Source organism: Melozone crissalis, unplaced genomic scaffold (assembly GCF_028551555.1).
Source record: "Melozone crissalis strain CALT ecotype California unplaced genomic scaffold, PUWL_Pcris_2 ptg000035l_1, whole genome shotgun sequence".
NCBI classification, from domain to species: domain Eukaryota; kingdom Metazoa; phylum Chordata; class Aves; order Passeriformes; family Passerellidae; genus Melozone; species Melozone crissalis.
This window is the reverse complement of record NW_026535813.1, coordinates 3,937,719-3,958,235: the sequence shown is the minus strand read 5'-3', so window position 1 is coordinate 3,958,235 and position 20,517 is coordinate 3,937,719.

Sequence of the window (20,517 nt, the reverse complement as noted above, 5' to 3'; positions counted from 1 at the left end):
CCCAGCCCTCCTCAGGGTTTTGGGGGTGGTGAGATTAAGTAATTTTGGGGTGAAAGTGACTAATTTTGAGGTGGGATTGAGTTTTTTTGAAGTGATGGGTCAATCCCTCTTTGGCTTTTGGAGTGCAAAGTCATGGAGAAAACTCCTCCAAATCCCCACAGAACACCCAAATCCTTCTGAGTAGACCCCTGAACCCTCAATTCCCCCCCAAATCCAAGTGAAATGGTGAGGCTTTACATGTCTTTGTTCAATCTCTTCATTTTTACCCTAATTTTGGCTGTTTTTAAGGGATGAACATGGATCAAAAGAAAATCATGACAAAAATGAAAGGATTTATTTGTCGGCATACTGTGAGTATTCATGGAGTTGGGTTGGGTGGGTGAATGTCCTGGTTTAGGGCAAATTTGGTAGAGAACCTCCAAAGGAGGGCCCCTCCAGAAAGCAAACCCACATGGCCCCTCCCCTCCCAACCGGTTCGGGAAAAAATTCCTCAGAGAGAAGTGGAAAGAACCTGTTTATTTAACAGGCACAGCACCCCCCAGCACACAGAATGAACAATACCAGATGACACCACTCTGAGAAAGATGGCAAAATCAGAAAGTCTCTTTCAGGGGTGGTTGCTCTGTTCTCAGTCCCACCGGCGCTGGGCAGCTGCTGCAGCCAAACGGTGCAAACCCTCGGTGTTCCCAGGTCCCAGTCCGGAGCAGGTTCGAGATGGTCACAGAAACAGGAGAGGAGAAACAGTCCAGGAAGGAATTTGGACTGTTTAACTAAACTAGCTAATAAGCAGAAGCAAAAGCAAAAGCGAGAGCAGAGACAGCAAGCAAAGCAGAAAAGCCAAAAGCAAAAGCAAAAAGCAAAAACAGCCCTATGTACTGCCCGTCTCTGTGTCCCTGATAAAAGAAACCCAAACAAAACTTTCATTCCTCAGAGACAGTCATAAAGGCACAGAACAGATGAATGGGGATACAAGCATCATAACGTCACCCCAGGACAGTGAAAGAGCTGTTTTTGTTGGGGTTTCCACCCCATTGTCTCCAAAATCTTTGTCTTTGCCCTAATCCATCGCCATTTGGTTGTGGAAGATGCCTGTGGGCCAGAGAGAATTTGGGTGAAATTGGGGTGGTTTCAGTGAGAAGTTGCCATAATCTTTCTTCACATCTGGCAGAGCCAATCCCTAGCAGCTCCAAAGATGGACGTGCTGCTGGTCAAGGCTGGGCCAGTTAGAAATGGTGGTAATGTCTCTGTGGTAACAGATTTAAGAAGAAAGGAAAAATAGTTGTTGCACAGTTGTAATTGCAGCCAGAGAAGAGCGGGGTAAGAACATGTGAGAGGAACAGCTTTGTAGACACCAAGTGGGAAGCGGAGAAGAAGAGGCAGGAGCTGCTCAAGGTGCCAGAGCTGAGATTTCAAAGTCTATGGTGAAGCCAATGGTGAGGCAGCTGTGCCCCTGCAGCCCACAGAGGGCAGGGGGGTGCAGGGATGCACCTGCAGCCCCTGAAGGAGCTCACACCAGAGCAGGGGGATGCCTGAGAAGAGGCTGTGATCGTGTGGGAAGCTGTGCTGGAGCAGGGTCCTGGTAGGACTTGTGACCCTGTGGGGGGCCCATGTCGGAGCAGGCTGTGCCTGTAGGACTGACCTTGTGAAAGAGTGACCCACCTTGCAGCAATTTCCAAAGTACTGTTGTCCAAGTGATGGGCTCCTGCTGGAGAAGTTCGTGGGGAACTATCGGACCCTATGCTGGAGCAGGAGGCCAGCAGCAGGAACAATGTGTGATGAACTGACCATAACCCCCATTCTCCGTCTCCCTGCTTGGGAAGAAGGGAGGGATGGGGAGGTGTTTTTAAGATTTATTTTACTTCTCATTATCCTGTTCTGTTTTTGTTAGTAATAAATTCAATTAATATCCCTAATTTGAGTCTGTTTTTCCTGTGACAGTAATTGATGAGGGATCTCTCCTGGTCAATATCTCAACTCATGAACCTTTCGCTGTATTTTTTCTACCCTGTCCAGTTGCAGAGGGCAGTGATAGAGTGGCTTTGGTGGGTGTCTGGTGTACTGGAAGGGTCAGCTCCCTACATACACAGATCTTGTCCCCCAGCACTGTGAGCAGCTCCCTGGGCTGGCTGAGAGCTGCCCCTGGCAGACAGCAGAGTCCCTGACCCGGCACAGAGAGCCCTGAAGCACAGGGATCCTACTCTGCAGGACAGTCCTAAACTCCCCGGCTACACAGCTTTTCCAAACTATCCCCCAACAGCCCCCTCCTCACATATCCCATTAGCTGGGACTGTGCCAGCTTTAGGAGATGCCTCTAGGACCTGCCCCTGCATTGCCCTGCACCCACAGACTCACCATGTTCCGCACTGCAAAGGTTTGTCCTCCCTTGAGCTCTCCAGGCTTTGACTTTCTCTGCTCTGGCTCCTTCCAGTGCCCAACACCCAACATTCCATCCACCGACATTTCTAGGAGAGTGATTTACAACACAGGGGATCACAGTAGAATGGGGCTCCCCCATTTATTCCCTGTACAGGTGGGATCCCCCTTCCCCACTGGACCTCCTCTTCCCCCAGACCTCTCCAGTTTTCCCCGTCACGGCAAAGGTCCCGCTGTGCCTCCCCAGCTGGCGACCACAGCTGCGTCCCCAGCTCACCCAGCTCACCTCTTTGGTGGCCACGGGCAACAAGAAAGCCTCGCTGCCCTGGTTGCCCTGCGGTCGCTGGTCTCCTCGGCGGGGCCATGGCTGGGGTGGGCGCAACTACCGCAGGACAGCACTCTGCGCCCCGGGAGCTCTGCTAGGCAGCGCCCCTGCCAGGCGCACGCTGCGTTGAGGGGCCACCGCAGATTCCCACCTTCACGCCTGCCCTCAGCAGCCTCCGAGAAGTGCCGGCGCCAGGGCCCATTCACCCTCCCTTTTATCGGGGCCATGGAGAAAGAAAACCGGTTTCAGTTGTTCATGCTGCCGCACCTGAGTGCTGGGCAGGTGTCTGTGGGCAGATCCCAGGTGAGCGGTCGGCCATGGGGCCGCTGAGGGCGCCCCCGCCCCCCTCCCCTCCCGCCACCTTCTCAGACTGTGCTGCTCTGGAGGCCGTGGCTGAGGAGGAAGCAGAGGGAAAGCGGCCTTTCCCCGGGGACACGGGGACAGTGCTATGCTCAGGGAATGCCCTGGCATAGCCCTGAGCTGGAGTACACACACACATATGCATGGGCAGGACAGCTTCTGTGAAGGACTCATTTCTGTGCATATGCCTAGACTGGTGCTGGGGGAACATCTTCAGTTTGAATTTCAAAGACTTTTGCTGTTATTTTCTATCAAAACTGAAGGGAATCATCTTCTCCAGCATCTATTCTGTGTTGTAACTGTGAGGAAACGACCGCTCACTTTAAAATTTCAAAGGTTTATTAAACCTCAACAAACACAACAAAGTACTGAATAAGGAAAAAGGGACAGTGCTGGGAGCGTGGCTGGCTGCCAGAGGCTCATCCACAAAATGGCAGGTCATGCCTTTTATGCCTCTGATGTTGCATCAGCCAACTCTGGCCCCTTCCAAAGTGTGAAAGTCAACTCTTGCCTTGCTGTCCATTGGTAGAGACCTTCTTGAAGTCTGATTGGAGGTGAGGTGCTGTCATGCCACATCTCCCCAGCAACAAGCTTTCCCCATTCCCAACTGCCCCATGCAAGGGGCACATGTACATGCCCTCCCTCCACATGTCCCTGACAACCTGATGGCAACAACACAGAAGGAGGAAAATGGGATTATAGGGAGAACAGAGGGTGTCCAAAAACAACCTGCAACAACATAACCATACATCAACAACTTCTCTTAACATACACACAGTATTCATCTCTTAATTGTGAGAGCCAATCATCATATTACCCATCTATAATAATCCCCCCTTTTCCTTTTTATAAGCCATTAGGCTCGAGCAATAATTTCGACTCCTTTGAGGATCCATTCATGCTTTTCATAGATTGCTTGGTCTTCTTTGAAGGGGTCCTCTAGTTTGTTCTGCTTTTTCAGCATCATTACTCTTTTTGCTGTTCTGGGTATTGTCGATTTTGAGTCCATGGACATTTCCACTATTGACATACCCTGAATTACACTTGTGATTAGTCAAATGAAACAGGGAATCATACAAGGAAGAAATAATAATCCTGCCACTGCATACATGAGGAGGAAGCTTAGCTTTTTCCACCACTCCATCCCCAGTAAGTTGTCTCTCCAGCTGGAAATTACTATTGAGTCCCACTTTTGGACTGGGACGTGGGCTATTTTAACAAGAATTTGTTTGGGTTCCAGGAGGGAAAAGAAAACTAAGGAGTAATAGACAGAAAGGGAGTGATAGAGGTCCGGTATGGTGTCTACCCCCACCTACCATGCCTACGGGGTTGCTGCCTGCAGCAGGTTTATATAATCTTTGTGATGAATTACAGGGGTCAACTCAGTCTTGCCCTCTAGTTCTCATTGCACTTCATTTGTCAATTCCTAAGTGAAACACCCCAGCACTTCCCACTGTTTCCTATGTCCTTCCCCTCAACAGACACCTGCAATCTCCATCCACTACATAGGATGACTACATCAATGACCAATACAATCCAAATCTCCCACTCAAAGTGTTATCTAAGCAGTCCTTAAGATGGCTGGTAGAAGCTTGACCTCATTTGTCTGATATCCTAGGCCTTTCTGGTTACCTTTCAGTCTTTGCTTAAAAGTCAATCTCGTCTCACCCGGTCTGAATGTTATGGTCCATTTGCACCACCGATTCCATGGTGAGCAGCACCTGAAAAGGACCTTCCCATTGAGGGGTTAGAAGCTGGTCTTTCCAGGACTTGATCATTACCCAATCTCCAGGGTTAACATCATGAATTCTGAAATCCCAGGTAGTAGTTTGAGGGATCATCCCTTTATGCCTTAGCTCTCTGGTATTTAAGCTGTGAGTAAGAAAAACAGTTACAGCAATTGCAGATGCCCCTGTTTATAGGGATTTAATGTAAAACTTCAGCATAAAATTCACCAAGCAGCATCTTGCTGTTGGAGCAGTTACATTATAAACACCATTAAACTTGATAGAAATGACAGCACACAACCTCACATAAACCTTTTGGCAAACTTAAACACAGAGGCAAATTCCTCTCCAGGATGAGTGGGACATTATGGCACAGTTTTCTTCACCTTTTTTCCTTCCCCATACCACCCAATTAGGTAATCATGCCCACAATTAGTTAAAACATGCTACCATAAGTTCTACTTACTTCCCCAACTCTCTTCTCCACACACCCTAAGATAGGTCCTGTATTCATGCAGGCAAAACAAGGCCACACAGAACCCTGTAACATTTAGTCTGAAATGTTTTTGGGGACAATATATTGGTTGTCTCCCTTTGGTGAAGTTCAGAGGAGGGACAATGGGATGATCCTTTTTCTTTGATAGTCTCACTAGTAACCAATTGTGTGTCCTTCTTCACCTCACCCTCTGCAGAGCTCTGCTTACCATCATTTGCCTTTAATGAAGAAAAGCATAATAAAAAGGTAACCTAAAAATTCCCTTCTTAGTGAAAATAACACATAGAGAATCTGTGCTGGAAAAAGAATATTTGCAGTGGACAGTGAGTTAATTCTCTGTACAAACAGGAAAGGCCAGGCCAGTCCTGGAATGAGATAAGTCACATCTACTGCCTGCTACCCCCTCCCCCCCAGCAGCAATAGTTAACTGTTTAGCCTCACAGACCCATGTTCCTGCACTCCCAGTGGGGTCAGCAGAGCCACCTTGAAACAAAGTTCATTTCATCCCAGACTGAAAGAGGGAAAGGTAATTTATTCATTTGAAATCACTGTATCAAATCCTAGATCTCTTCTGTGTTTTTAAGGGCTAGTGAGGGCTCAGGGAATGGTAAGATCTGCTATGCATGGAGAAATAGCCAAGCTTTTTGACACACAACCTGAAAGAGAAGCAGCACCTGTTAGTGTTAAATTTGGGTGGAGAACAACTGTTTTGTGTTACACTTGATATGGTAAGCAGTTAAATCATCTGAGGGAAAACATCACTGCTATCTGTATGTGGATGTGACAGTCTGGTCAGAGAGAGAGAAAGCTAGATATGCTTTCCCATGAGTTGGTCTGGGAGGCTTTAGGGACCTGGAGAGAAATAATGATAATCAAATGGAAACAATCCACAGGTGGTGTTTTGTAATAAGCTATTTTCCTCATAAGGTTGTTTACAGATGGGTGTCTTCTTAATTAGCCAATCATGTGAAATGTGTTGAATAAATGGCCAATCAGGTCCACCTGTAGTGAACCAAGGTATAAGAAGGAATGGGATCCTAATAAAATTATTATTAGCCTTCTGAAAATGCATGGAGTGCGTCACTCTTTATCCATGTAATTTCTGACTCAATGGTGATATCTGCACAGCAAAAATTAGTGTTCATAGAGAAAAAGGTGTTAATCATCTATGGGGAAATGCAGAGCCAGGTGATTCATCGCCTTTAGGAAAGGTAGGAGGTGGAAAAAGGAAAGAGGAAAACAAAGCGCACCCCAAGCCAGTGCTTTTCCCAAATCCAGGATTTTTAGTATTCAGTGCAGTTTTGAATTCCAATTCACACATTTGGGTTTGGGTTTTTTTTAACGATTTTTTGTGGGGTTTTTTGGAAGGAGTGGGGTGCAGAGTAGCTTTTTGTGGTGGTTTGAGAGGACGTAAGTTTTCTGGGATATGCCGTGGTCACCAATAGGTGTTCAGATTTTAATACTGGCACCTGATGTGGCCACTGGGGACATTGGATACGTCTCTGAGAACACAGGGGTTAAAAAGCAGAGCACTTCCGGGGGAAGCCCTCTTGGGTTCCAGCGAGGGAAGCAGGTCGGACCTCCCCTGCCCAGCTCCCGGCTGGGTAGGGGAGGGGAGGCCATGCGGACGGGTGAGGTAGGCCTGGCTCCCGAGGATGGAAGGGTGGAAGAGCACTGAGAGGCTTCGGGCAGCACACACCCCCCCCCCCCCCCCCCCCGCGCCAGGAGACAGAGCCTGTGCCAAGCACAGCCCGGCGGAGAAGGGGGGGTGCAGTGAGAAGATGACCGGCTGCTTGTGGGAGCTGTGGGAGGGCAGAGCCCGAACTTTTAAGCCTTTTTTGGACAATGAAAACTTTGCAGAACATTAACCTTTCTGAGAAGAGAGATAGAGATGAAATAGAGGAAGAAATGGGCAAGTATGATGAAGGTTCGTGCAAGTGAAGATGCGGAAGAGTAGAGAAGAATCTTAGGTGGGAAGAGATGATGGAGTGGCTTTAGCTGGACTCTTCTTGTTATAGCCATGGACAGAACCATGTTCCTTGTGACACAGAGACTGCATCCAGGGGGAGGCTATGGCTCAGAGCCAAGAGAATTCAGTGTTGAGACCCCTCGGGCCCAGGGGGTGAAATTTGGGGGGGACAGGTGTCCCAAAGGTGAGACTGTGCTCTTTTTGGAACGGGACAAAGCATCCTTAAAAGGACAACTCTAGAAGCAGCTCTGGTCCATGTGCAGTGGTGAGAGCACTGGACATGGAAGGAAGAGGTCATGACAGCAGATGTTCTCCGGGCGGTGCCACAAGTAACATGGAAACACACGAGGTTTCAATGGTGTTTCCAGGGGAAGCTGATGGCACAAGAAGGACTCCTCTCCTCTTGATGAACTGAGAATTGATTATCCAAAGGGTGGTGATGGACCTAGAGTTGGTGATTTGGTGGATGGATGTATTGGAAATTTGGTGGGGGGAGGAGGAAATGTTTTTGTAAGGTTTTCATTTTTCCTGTGTGTTTCTATCTACTTAGAGTTGTAGTTTAGTTAATAAAGTTTTCTTTATTTCTAAGTGAGAGCCTGCTTTGCTTATTCCTGGTCACATCTCACAGCAGACACCAGGGAGAGTGTATTTTCATGGGGACACTGGCATTGTGCCAGCATCAAACCATGACACTTTCCCTTGAGGTTCAGGACTGAGAGGCCAGAACTCGAAAGGTTATTCAGTGAGAAATCCCCTCTCCCTGATCTGTCCCTTACAGGGGTTGTTCCTTATGTGATGGTTTCCTTCTCTAATGACAGTTACCATTACCCTGGCCTTTGCCTTCACTTTCTCCTCATCCCTCCTGACGTACACCTTCTGTGCCTCCTTTAAGAGAGTCTCCTATCCCCTTTCTTGCCAACCATCCAACTTCTCTAATTTTCTCCATATATCTGGCAACACATGGGTGGTGAAATTTATCCTTAGCAAGGTCTGTATGGCTACTGTATAGGGTCGATACCTGAATACTGCCTCATATTTTTCCTCAACCTTTCTAGCCACTCTGTTGGGGTCGCTTCACTCTTCTGCTGTTCATCAAATGCCTTACGAGCATTCTGACTTCACAGAGCAGCCTCTTTAATACCCCTGATAATAAATGTCCTGTAATCCTCCATGTTTTGCCTTCCCCTGGGGTTTTATGGACCCAATTAGGGCATACTGTGGGCATCTTCAGATCCCCAGGAGGTCCTTGTATATGCTCCCTTTCCCATATCCATATTCCAGATACCTGTATTGTAGGAGAATAGATTATGGGACATTAGGAATGGGGCTGCGGCAGAGCCTCATCTCTATTGGGGTGCAGCTGTGTAAGACGGGATCAGCAACGAAGAAGAAGTGTGGAATGCTTATGTGTATTGACCAATCACAAAAGAGTAAAAGGGCACACAGCTGTTATGCATGTGAGAAAGAAGGTATAAAAATTTGTACTGGGGAATAAAAAAGTGCTGATGCTTGCCCGCATTTTTAGCATCAGTCATGTTTCCTCTGTCACTGGATCACCTGTCTTTCCTCAGGCATAAATAAAATGCTCATTATTGACTGCATTTCTTCCCACGTATAAATGCTGGGCCCCAAAAAATTGATCTATCTGTTCTGCTAATCTAATGGGGTCTTCTAGTAATCCTTTTAATTCCTTTTGAACATCCCCACATCTGAAGAATTGAGTGGTACAGTCACAAATCCAATTCCCGCATGCACCCCACCCAGTGGCATTTCCCTAAGAGGATATAATCTCACTGCATGGTTCTCATCTTCTGACCTGTTTTCATCTCCCTGTGCCATTCTGTTTCTAGTAATTTGGCTAGGCCTGTCAAAGGGCAAAGGAGATGCAGTCGGTGCCAGTGGGGATGGATGGGGCAAATAGTCTAACAGGTTCCCTTCCCAAAAGGCAGTGTATTAACTTTCTTCCTGATTAGATGGTTCCTTAGCCTTTACATGAATGTTTAAAGCCCAACATATCCATCCCTCATCTGACCCATACCATGACCAGTGTGAAAAATGCCAATCATTTGTTTTTAAAAGTTTAATAGTAATAAAATGGTTAGAAAAATAGTAATACAATTAGAGTAATAATAATTTGGACAATTTGAATTAGGACAATATGAGACAATAGAGACAAAGAGTTAGAGACATCCAGGTACCTTTTCTGGGCAGCACAAGCATGAAAAAGGACCCCCGTTAACAAAGGATTAACCCTTAAAAACAATAGCCTGTTGCATATTCATACCCTTCATACATGATGCATAAATTCCATTCAAACACAGGATTCTGACTGGTCATCAACAACTTCTTCCTCTGAATCCTAACAGCGCCTTCGAGGCAGGAGGAAGTTAGTTTCTTCTGATGAGAGGGCAAAAAATTCTTTTTCTCTGAAAGATTTAGGTGTCCTGTGGCTGCTATCTCTCTGCAAGTCCTTTTTTAAAAAAAAAATCCTACATAGCACAGTATCTTTTTTAACATTTTTTATAACCTAAAACTGTATTTAACACACTACTTGAGAATTAATACAGCATTACTTTCTATCACAACACGTATAATATTCATTTTAATATTTGTTAAAAGCCAATCAAAAAATAAGAATTTTTCACAATCCCCACTCTTATTCTTTGTAAATCAGTTGGCTTGAGCAATATTTCTTGTCTACTTGCATCTTCTGGACTATGCTGGCAAAATAAAACAGGGGTCTACACAAGGAAGAAATATCAAAACAGTTGTAAGACAAAAAATTAAAAATCTTAATTTCTTCTAATACATGACCCCACCAGCTAGGTTTTAACATTGTTTTCTAATTTTTGGACTGGTACCTGTGTTATTATATGCATATATTTTTTCTTCTTTGATTTCTTTTGCTTTTTCTAGAATGACTTTTCCGTTGTCATCTATTTTCAACAATCTGATATATTAAACTTTCCAAAAACACCCCCTTCTTTGGCCAGTAAATAGTCCAAAGCCAACCTATTCTGATACACTACAGTTTTTATTTGGCTTAGCTGACTTGATATTAATTCCTATGCCGGAGCAGATTTATTTGTTATCATTTCTATAACTGCTTGGAATCTTGTAATATTAATCAACGTATAATCTGGGGTCAATACAGAGTTAGATTACTGTGATGGTTTTACCTTTTTGTTTACTAGTTGTTTTTCTATCGAATCCTGAACCGTATCTTTGAGATTAAATGTAAAACAAATCCATCTCTCTCCTTTTGGACATTCAATTCCAAATCTATTACCACTTTTTCCTAAGTTTCTTGCAATCCAATAATTTTCTCCATTTTGCCAACAGGATCTTAATTTGGATGGGTTATAATAGTGTCTGTTGACATGGGTGTGTGTAATAAAAGAGGAACTTCGGTTTCTTTCCATGTGATGCTTTCTTTAGCATTTGTGACACAATTTTGCTGGTATCCCGAAAGGGAAAAGACAACAAATGAGTGCCAGAAACAGGAATAACAGAGGTCCAGTATGGCTTATACTCCCACCTTCCATGCCTGTGAGGTTGCAAGCCACAGCAGGTGTATTTGATCTTCTTGGTGGCGAAATACAGAGGCCAATCTGGTCTTGCCCTCTATTTCCTTGTCACTTTGTCTTAACTAATTTCCAGGCAAATTGTTTTTGAGACCCTTTAACTGTGGTTTCCCACCATTCCTCAGGTATCTCTCATTCAACAGGCACTAATAATTCCCACCCACAAAACTAAGTTATTACTTTAACACTTTTTGCAATAAGAGCATCAAATTTGTGAACTACAATACTAATTATTCTCACAGTTCAAACATTTACTTATAACCCAGCTAGCATGTCCAGTATTGGAATGAATAAAATAAAGTTAACTGATGGAAATGGTAATTCCCCTTCTCCCCTGTACAATTCACAGGCTAAGGTCAGAATAGAAAAACAGTCTTTGTTGCCGGGCTTGCAAGGGTTTCAGGGGGAAGAGAGAGACAAGAATGTTGACTCCATTGTTAGCGTTCAAAAACACATAATCACGGAGCGATTATATGCGGTGCTTTTTATTAAGAGCTCTGGGAATCGGGGTATATTCAACCCAAATCTGACTCCGACCATACATCCGAAATGATCATGTTTTATACTCTATCGTTACATAACTTTCATGTTAATTATTAAACTTATATTGTTCTATTGTATACATAAATTTAGCCCCTCTCTGAATTTCCAACATAGTTTCTCACTATTCTTCTTATGGTTATATAATAATTACATTTAATTACTAAACAATCATCACATCTAACAATTATATAATTTATCATACTGCTTACACAGGTGCAGTTGATCTGGGAAAGCACAAAGCCTAACATTTTAGATTCTATCTTTAACTTTTTCCAGGGTTCCACTATCATTCTCCCCCCTTTGAAAGCATTTTCACTTCACTATCAGTGTAAATGTTTTCACTTAATATAGTCCTTTATTCCTCAGTTCGTGCTTGGTTCTTCAAATCCAGGGTTGATGTAAACGTTGTCGTGGATGCTGTTACGAACTGGAGAACCAGAAGATGGTGGACGTGGATCTCGTGTTAGTGCCTTTATTATCCTCTGGTTCCAGGATGTTTTCTTCAGTATCTCTCCCTTTAAGATGCTGTAAACTAACCAAATTGCTAAGAATACAATTAGTAAGATTATCACACTCCCAATGATAGATTTAATCCTTGAACTCACATTCCACCCCAATCCTTTAAAGATTTTTCCTAACCAGCTTGTAGCCAAATCCTTTTGCTCTTCTTGTGCTTCATGACTTTTTTGTTTCAACTGATTGATGTCATATTCTACATCTGCAGTTACATTTGGGATATGAACGCAGCAATGATCAACTTGTCCCTTTAAAAATCCACATACTCCATGCTCTTGCAGGAGTAACATATCTAGGGCCAATCGATTTTGTAAAGTCATTTTTGTGGTGGCTTGTAACTGTATATTTAATTCTTTAAATCCTTCCCGGGTGACTCTTGCCAGTCTACCTACCTGACCTGTAAGTTTGTACAGCATCTCTCTGCTCTTATAGTTTGCTATAGGACCAAGCAATGACTCTAGGGCCCATCCAAATTTCACTCCACTAGAGGGTTCTTGCCAAGTGTCATCTGGATTTTCATTGTCTAGAACTTCTCGTCTTGCTCTTATCTGCAGAAGTTCATGTTTTCCATTAAATGGGGACTTTTTCCAAATTGGACATAAGGTTGGCAGGCCTAAAGTAATCTCCTTTACTTTCCCGTCTACAGGCAGATGTGTTGTCCAGGTACCATCACTTGCTGCCCATACAAATTGTCCTGAACCTCGGATTGTAATTTTGGTACACCCTATAATTACTTTATAATTCACTCTGCCTTGTTTATGTTTGATCCCTCTGCAAGCACAACCAATTTGTAGGGCTATTGCCAGGGGTGGCATCTGTTTTATCTCTTCATCATCTGAAGTGCAGTCGTAAGTTTTATTACATGCCCACCAACTTACTTTGTCTGCCCTCGTTCTGCTACTAGTGTCAGTGTTCGTTATTGCTGGATCTGTTTCATTCTCGGGGCCTTCCCACTTAATACACCAAGGGGTGTTTGCCATATATTGGAATCTTTGAAGAATACTCACAGACCACGCACTGTCCCAAGGTTCTATCTGATCTTTCTTATCCTTGGCCTCACATTCCCATACCAGAGTTGTTTCTGTAACTTGCCTCGATTCGGGTACCAGTTTACATGTAATTGTTTTGTTCTTTTGTATTTCAGGTAGTTTTGATGTTATGATTCCCCAATTTACTGGGTCTCCTGCTGCCTTTGGTGTTGGCAGACAGGCAGTTATTCGGCTGGTGTTTTGCATTTTGGCAAAATCTTTGACTAATCCGATCATTACATTCTCAGCCCGAACTGCATTAGAAACCTTTATCACCTGTGTTTCCGTTTGTACCTCTCTCTTCATTCTAGAATGAAGAGTGGTTAGTTGATCATTTTGCATTCCACATCCCAAAGACATTAATAACCATAACGTTAGCACAATTACTGATAGCATTCTGAAAGCAATTAAACATGTCTTATCTGCAGCCTTTGTTCATTCCAGAGTTTATACAGTCTGTGATCCAGGATGGACTTTCTTCACTCGGGTGTAGTGGATCCAGGGTTCCACGCCGGCTACTTTGACTGCTGTAAAGGTGGTCAGTAGTACCTGATGGGGTCCACTCCACTTTTCTTTCAGCGGTTCCTCATTCCAGTTCTTGATGTACACCTCGTCTCCTGGATGTATGTTATGGACTGGGTTCTCGAGAGTCACTGGTCTATTCCACACGAGGATACTCCGGAGCCGAGCTAAAGTTTTCCCAAGAGACAGAACATAATTATACACTTCCTGCTTTCCTGTGATATGTACATTAGGGTTAGGCTCAGGAGATTCATATGGTTTCCCATACAATATCTCATAAGGACTGACTGACATCCCACTCCTAGGCTTTATCCGAATCCTCAACAGTGCTATTGGCAAAGCCTGGGGCCACTGCAATTTGGCTTCTTGGCATATTTTACTGATTTGCCTTTTTAGTGTCTGATTCATCCTCTCTACCTGTCGACTTGACTGGGGTCTCCACGGTGTGTGGAGGTCCCAATTTATCCCCAGCAATCTACTTACCTCTCTTACTACTGTAGCTATGAAATGGGGTCCCCGATCTGATGATACCTCTAGGGGTACCCCGAATCTGGGAATAATCTCCTGTAGTAACCACTTAACTGTTTCCTTTGCTTGGTTCGTGCGACAGGGAAGGGCTTCTGGCCACCCAGAGAATGTGCCAACCCCCACTAACAGGTATTTGTATCCTCGAGTCCTTGGTAGCTCTACAAAATCTACCTGCCAAGAGTCTCCTGGCTCTATTCCTATCCGAATTCTTCCTAGCTGTGCCTGTCGCCTGGCCACTGGGTTGTTTTTCAAGCAGATATCACATTTCGACATTACTGATTTTGCCATTGTTAACATCCGTACTGAAATTAAACTCTGCTTTAGCAATTTTACCAATGCCTCTGCTCCCCAGTGACATTCGTTATGTTTAATTTGTAGAACCTCTCTCATTATCAAGGGGGGTACCACTATTTGTCCTTGTGCAGTTACATACCATCCCTCTGAATTCTTTTGTGCATTTAGCAAACGTGCCAGTCTCTCATCTTCTACTGAATATTTTGGTTTTGGAGGCAAATTGAATTGGGATACATTAAGCTTCAAAGGTATCAATGCCATTGTTGTTTGTACCTTTCGAGCAACCTGTCGGGCTGCCCAGTCTGCCTTTCGATTTCCCTCACAGATTTTGGAGTTTCCTGATTGGTGTGCTTTGCAGTGAATGATTGCTACTTGTTCAGGTTTTTGTACTGCCTTTATCAATTGCAGGACTGCATCCTGATGTTTAATGTGCGTACCCCGAGAAGATAACAGTCCTCTTTCTTTCCACAGTGCTCCGTGTACATGCACCACTCCAAAAGCATATTTTGAGTCAGTCCAGATATTTACCTTTTTCCCTTCACTTAATTCTAGTGCCCTGGTTAAAGCAACCAGTTCTGCCCTCTGGGCAGATGTATTTGGTGGTAATGCCTTTGCCTCCACTACTGTATTGACTGTTTTTACCGCATATCCAGCGTATCTGGTTCCGTTTTCCACGAAGCTGCTCCCATCTGTAAACAGCTCCCACTCCGGCTGCTCTAGTGGGACGTCTTTCAGGTCTTCTCTTGCTGAATAGGTGTACTCTATTACTTCTACACAGTCGTGTTCTAATGGGCCTTCTTCAGTTGTGGTACCTAGGAACAAAGCTGGATTCAAAAGGTTAGTTGTTTTTAATGTGACATCATCCTGCTCAGTCAGGACTACCTGGAATTTCATCATCCTGCTGGGAGATAGCCAATGGCCCCCCTTTTGTTCTAAGACAGTGGTTACCATGTGTGGTACATAGACATCTATGTGCCTTCCCATAGTAAGTTTCCTGGCTTCTTGTATCAGGATCACAGTAGCTGCGACTAGCCGCAGACATGGGGGCCACCCGGCACTTATGTTGTCGAGTTGTTTGGAAAAGTAGCCCACCGGCCTTTTCCAGCTTCCCAGACATTGTGTCAGGACTCCTAGTGCTAGGCGCAGCCTTTCATGTACAAACAGCTGAAAATCTTTAGACAGATCAGGTAACCCTAATGCTGGAGCAGTTGTCAGTGCTTCCTTTAATTTTAGGAAGGCTTCTTTCTGTGGTTTGCCCCAGGTGAATGGCTGTGTCTTTTGAGCTTCATACAGGGGTTTCGCAATCAGTCCATAGTCCATGATCCACAAGCGACACCATCCTGCCATCCCGAGGAAGACTCGCAGCTCATGTAAATTCTGGGGCTCTGGAATAGCACAAATAGCTTGGATACGATTAGTACCTAGTTTTCGTTGCCCTTGTGAAATTTCACATCCCAGGTAAATCACAGTCTGTTGTGCGATTTGTGCCTTTCCTCTGGATACTTTATAGCCTCCCATTCCCAGTGAATTTAAAATCTCAATGGTTACCTTTATACAGGTTGCCCTTTCTTCTGTAGCTATTAGTATATCATCAACATACTGCAACAATAAGTATTGGTCTCTTGGTACTTGCCCATTTTCAGTTCAAATCTCCAGTTCCTTTGCCAGTTGGTTTCCGAATAGGGTGGGCGAGTTCTTGTAGCCTTGTGGTAATCGTGTCCAGGTGAGCTGGGTCTTTCTTCCGTTCCCTGGGTTTTCCCACTCAAAGGCAAACAGTTTCCTACTTTCTTTGTCAAGGGGGATGCAGAAAAAGGCATCTTTTAAATCAATTACGGTAAACCATTTATATATCTCCTTTACGGATGTTAGCAATGTATAAGGATTTGTTACCACTGGATAAATGTCCTTTGTTATTTTGCTCTCAAATCCTGCACTAATCTATATTCACCATTTGGCTTCTTTACTGGAAATATTGGTGTATTAAATTCTGATTCACATTCTTCTAAAATTTGGTATTTCAAGAATTTCTCAATAATCTTTACTATTCCTTGCTGTGCTTCTGGTTTTATGGGATATTGTTTGACTTGTACAGCCCTTGCCCCTTCTTTTAACTCTACATGCACTGGTTGTGCCAATTTAGATTTCCCTGGTATATCTGTCTCCCATGCAGAGGGAATCACTGCATCTTCTACCTCCCTAGGGATAGAGGGGACAGGTTTTTCTTTGATCATTAATATCTGTCCCATCTTTGATTCAGGTATTTTCATTATAAGCTCTCCATTTTCAAAGGTTATTACCGCATCAAGCTTTGCTAGCAAATCTCTCCCTAAAAGCGGAATTAGACACTCAGGTACGTATAAAAATTCGTGTGTTATGACCTTGTTCCCAAAACACAAATCTAGGGGTTGCAGGAAAGGCCGTTTTTCCTCTTTCCCTGTAGCGCCGACTACTGTCATTTCCTTGTCCCCAATTTGTCCTTGCAAATCATTCAATACAGAAAAAGTAGCTCCCGTATCTATTAGAAATCTGACCTCTTTATGCCCTAACTGTATATTTACAACAGGTTCCTTAACTTGTTCTACCGGTTCTACGTCTAGTCAGCTGGTATACTCCCCCAGGACCATCTCCTTGGTAGCCTGCTGGAACTGATTGCCCTGGTCAAACTGGTTATTCAAACTTGGGCAATTTCGCTTCCAATGCCCCTCCTGCTTACAATATGCGCACTGATTCAGGCTTTACCCCTGGGTAACTGGTCTCCTACCCCGACCATTCCTGTTACGCCCCCTGAAATTTGGATTCCCTCTCCCCTGTATTACTGCCAAAAGATTCTGCTGCTGCCTTTTACTAGCTTCTTTTTCCCGATTGTTATATACCTTCCAGGCGACCTCGAGTAACTTATCCAAATTCCTTAATTCTTCCCCTTCTAATTTTTGCAATTTTCTACGAATGTCATCCTGTGATTGGCCCAAGAGTATGAGAGCAAGCTGAACCTTTGCTTGCTCTGTATCCATTTGGAGGTCTGTATATTTCCTTGCTACCTCCTTAAGCCTCTCCAAAAACGCAGTGGGAGATTCCTTCTTTTCCTGTCAAACCTCATATAGTTTGGACCAATTTATAGTTTTGGGCACAGCATTCTGAACTCCTATTTGGATCCACTCTTGGTATTTCCGTAATCTCCTCATATCACACAATAAATTATGGTCCCAATTTGGATCCTCAATTGGGAAATTCAGATCTAAGTTCCCTGTTACCAGCCCATTTCTAATATCTTCTCTTGCCCTCTCTTTGGCTGCCTTAAGTACCATTTCTTTTTCAGTAGAATCCATCAGAGTATCTAATATTACTTGTATGTCATCCCAGTCAGGATTTTGAGTTTTCATAACCATTTTTACTACGCATGCCACTTTATCAGGATTTTCTCTATAAGTTCCAGCTGACTGTTTCCAAATAACTAAGTCTGCCAGGAAAAAGGTACTTTTACAAATACTGGCCCTTCCACTCCGACACCTTGTCGCAAGGGGGCAATCACAGTCCGTTTTTGTTTCCTTATGCCATCTCTATGCGCAACTGGAGCAAGCTTTGACCGACCCCGGGTTCTATGGGCTATTGGGGTCACTGATTCATTACCATTGCTATCTTTTTCACTCGCATACCTCTTTCCCCTTTCTATCACAGTTAGGTTTTGCTCATCTTCCGAGGAAGAGGGATCGGGTGATGATGGGAGAGGAGGATAAAGAGGGAAAGGTGTACTAGATGAAACAGGTTCAGGGGTAGGTGGGTGAGGAGCAGGTAGTGGGATAGGGACAGATGAAACAGATGGGATAGGGTTAGGTTCTCTTGTTCCTATTGGAGCTACTTGTAAATCAAAATCTGTATAATTTTCCCTACTCAAGCTTTCTCTTAACGCCAAGTGTTCTAAACAACGTTCCTCACAAACCCCACACTTTGCAGATGTTTTAACCATTAATAATCCACATTCATTCTGCCATTCTGGCTTTCCCCGTAAGTAGAAAAACAGATCAACATATGGGACTTCATCCCATTTTCCTTCTTGTTTACAAAACGACATTAACTGTGAAATAGTGTTATATTGCAGAGTACCGTATTTTGACCATTTTTCACCGTTCTCCAAGGCATATTCTGGCCACCATGAATTACAATAATCAATCAACTTAGTTTTACGTAATCCTTCCCCAAAGTTACCTTGTTCCCAATGTGCTAATAAGCACCCCAAAGGAGAATTTTGCGGGATAGGGGTGTTACTGCCCAAAATCCCTTTAAGTTCCTCCATTTCAAAAATACCACAAATGCCAAACCCGCAACGCTTTCGCGATTGTCTTACGGAACAGCGCCTAGGCTTACACAAACAGGAATTCCTTTAGCCCAACCAAGCGTAGCTTTCGCTGCGTCTTATTGGCAGGCACCCAAACCAAAGTAAAAAGCACCTTACCTTCCTCCCAGGGACGTTTGTGAGCGGCGGAAGCGGTCACGGCCAATGGGCTCCCCGAGAATCCCTCGGTGCCGGCTGCAGTGTGATCGAGTCGCGAACTTGCTCAGCAGCACTCACAAGGGTCCCTTCTGAGTTCGTCAAAATGTTAGCGTTCAAAAACACATAATCACGGAGCGATTATATGCGGTGCTTTTTATTAAGAGCTCTGGGAATTGGGGTATATTCAACCCAAATCTGACTCCGACCATGCATCCGAAATGATCATGTTTTTTACTCTATCGTTACATAACTTTCATGTTAATTATTAAACTTATATTGTTCTATTGTATACATAAATTTAGCCCCTCTCTGAATTTCCAACATAGTTTCTCACTATTCTCCTTATGGTTATATAATAATTACATTTAATTACTAAACAATCATCACATCTAACAATTATATAATTTATCATACTGCTTACGCAGGTGCAGTTGATCTGGGAAAGCACAAAGCCTAACATTTTAGATTCTATCTTTAACTTTTTCCAGGGTTCCACTATCACCATGACTAGAAGGCTGATTTATTATTTTATGGTATATAATACATTAAGACTATACTAAAAGGAATAGAGAGAAAAAGTCTCAAAAGCTTGCTAAGCTAAGAATAGAAAAAGAATGAATAAACAAAGGAGTTCTCTCTGATTCTGTCCCAGAGAAAGCTCGGCCATTGATTGGCCCTTAATTGTACACATGCAACATGGGCCAATCACAGGTGCACCTGTTGCATCCCACAGCAGCAGGTAACCATTGTTTACATTCTTTTTCTGGGGCCTCAGCTTCCCAGAAGGAAAAATCCTAAAGAAAGGATTTTTCACAAAAGATGTCTGTGACAAGTCTTGATCCTTCTATCTGAAGTATTCCTCCCCCAAGAAGATGTTTATTCAGGCAGTGCTCAAAATCAGTGATATAAGCGTTATCCTATTTCTTAATTAGGTGTTATTCTTTGTACATTTCTTGGATCATTTGGGTTTTTTTCCCAAACTAATACCACTCAGTCCCCATTGGAAAGTCTGTTCGGTATCACCCAGTTTAAATGTGATAGTCCATTTTTCAGGTTCTTTCACAAGTCCTTTCATTCTGCTGGCATGAATCCACCCTCTTTCCGTGATTCTGATCGTTGCTTCAGTAGTACCTGGAAAGGACTTCTTAAGAGCATAGTAATAAAAGAAAGACAATACTGCATTAACTTTTACCATTCGCTTTCCTTCCAAACTTTCTGGATTTAGCTAAAAGCTTTCTCCACAGCAGCCTCTTCTTCTTATATCCAGCTGTGCTAATAGCTGCAGAGGCAAATTATTCTTTCTGTGAGTTACAGTTAGTTAAATAAGAAAAGCCAGACCAATTTTAAAATGAGATATATCACATCTATTGCTTTTTACTTTTTGGGCACCATTTAATTGTTTTAGCTTTACAAACCCATTCTTCAGGAAAAAAAACTTTGACAGCTAACAAAACACACACAAAAAAAACTTCTTACTTAAGAAAAACAAACCACTTTGTGAGGTTTGGAGAGTCAGCAATCTCTGCTTTGATTTCATCTTTTAGTGCTAGCCCCCTCCCCCTCTTTTCACAGCCTTGCTGTCAATGCTGTTTTTCACCCTTCCCTCGCTGCTGCCACTTCCCTGCAGGGCCAGAGCAGGGGAGAACAGCCACGGGCATGGCGACCCTGGGGGCATGCCTTGGTTCCCTTTTGCCCCTCCCCCCCCCCCCTTTTTTTCTTTCCTTCTGTCTTGACCCACCTACCGGGGCCGATGCTGGCATCCT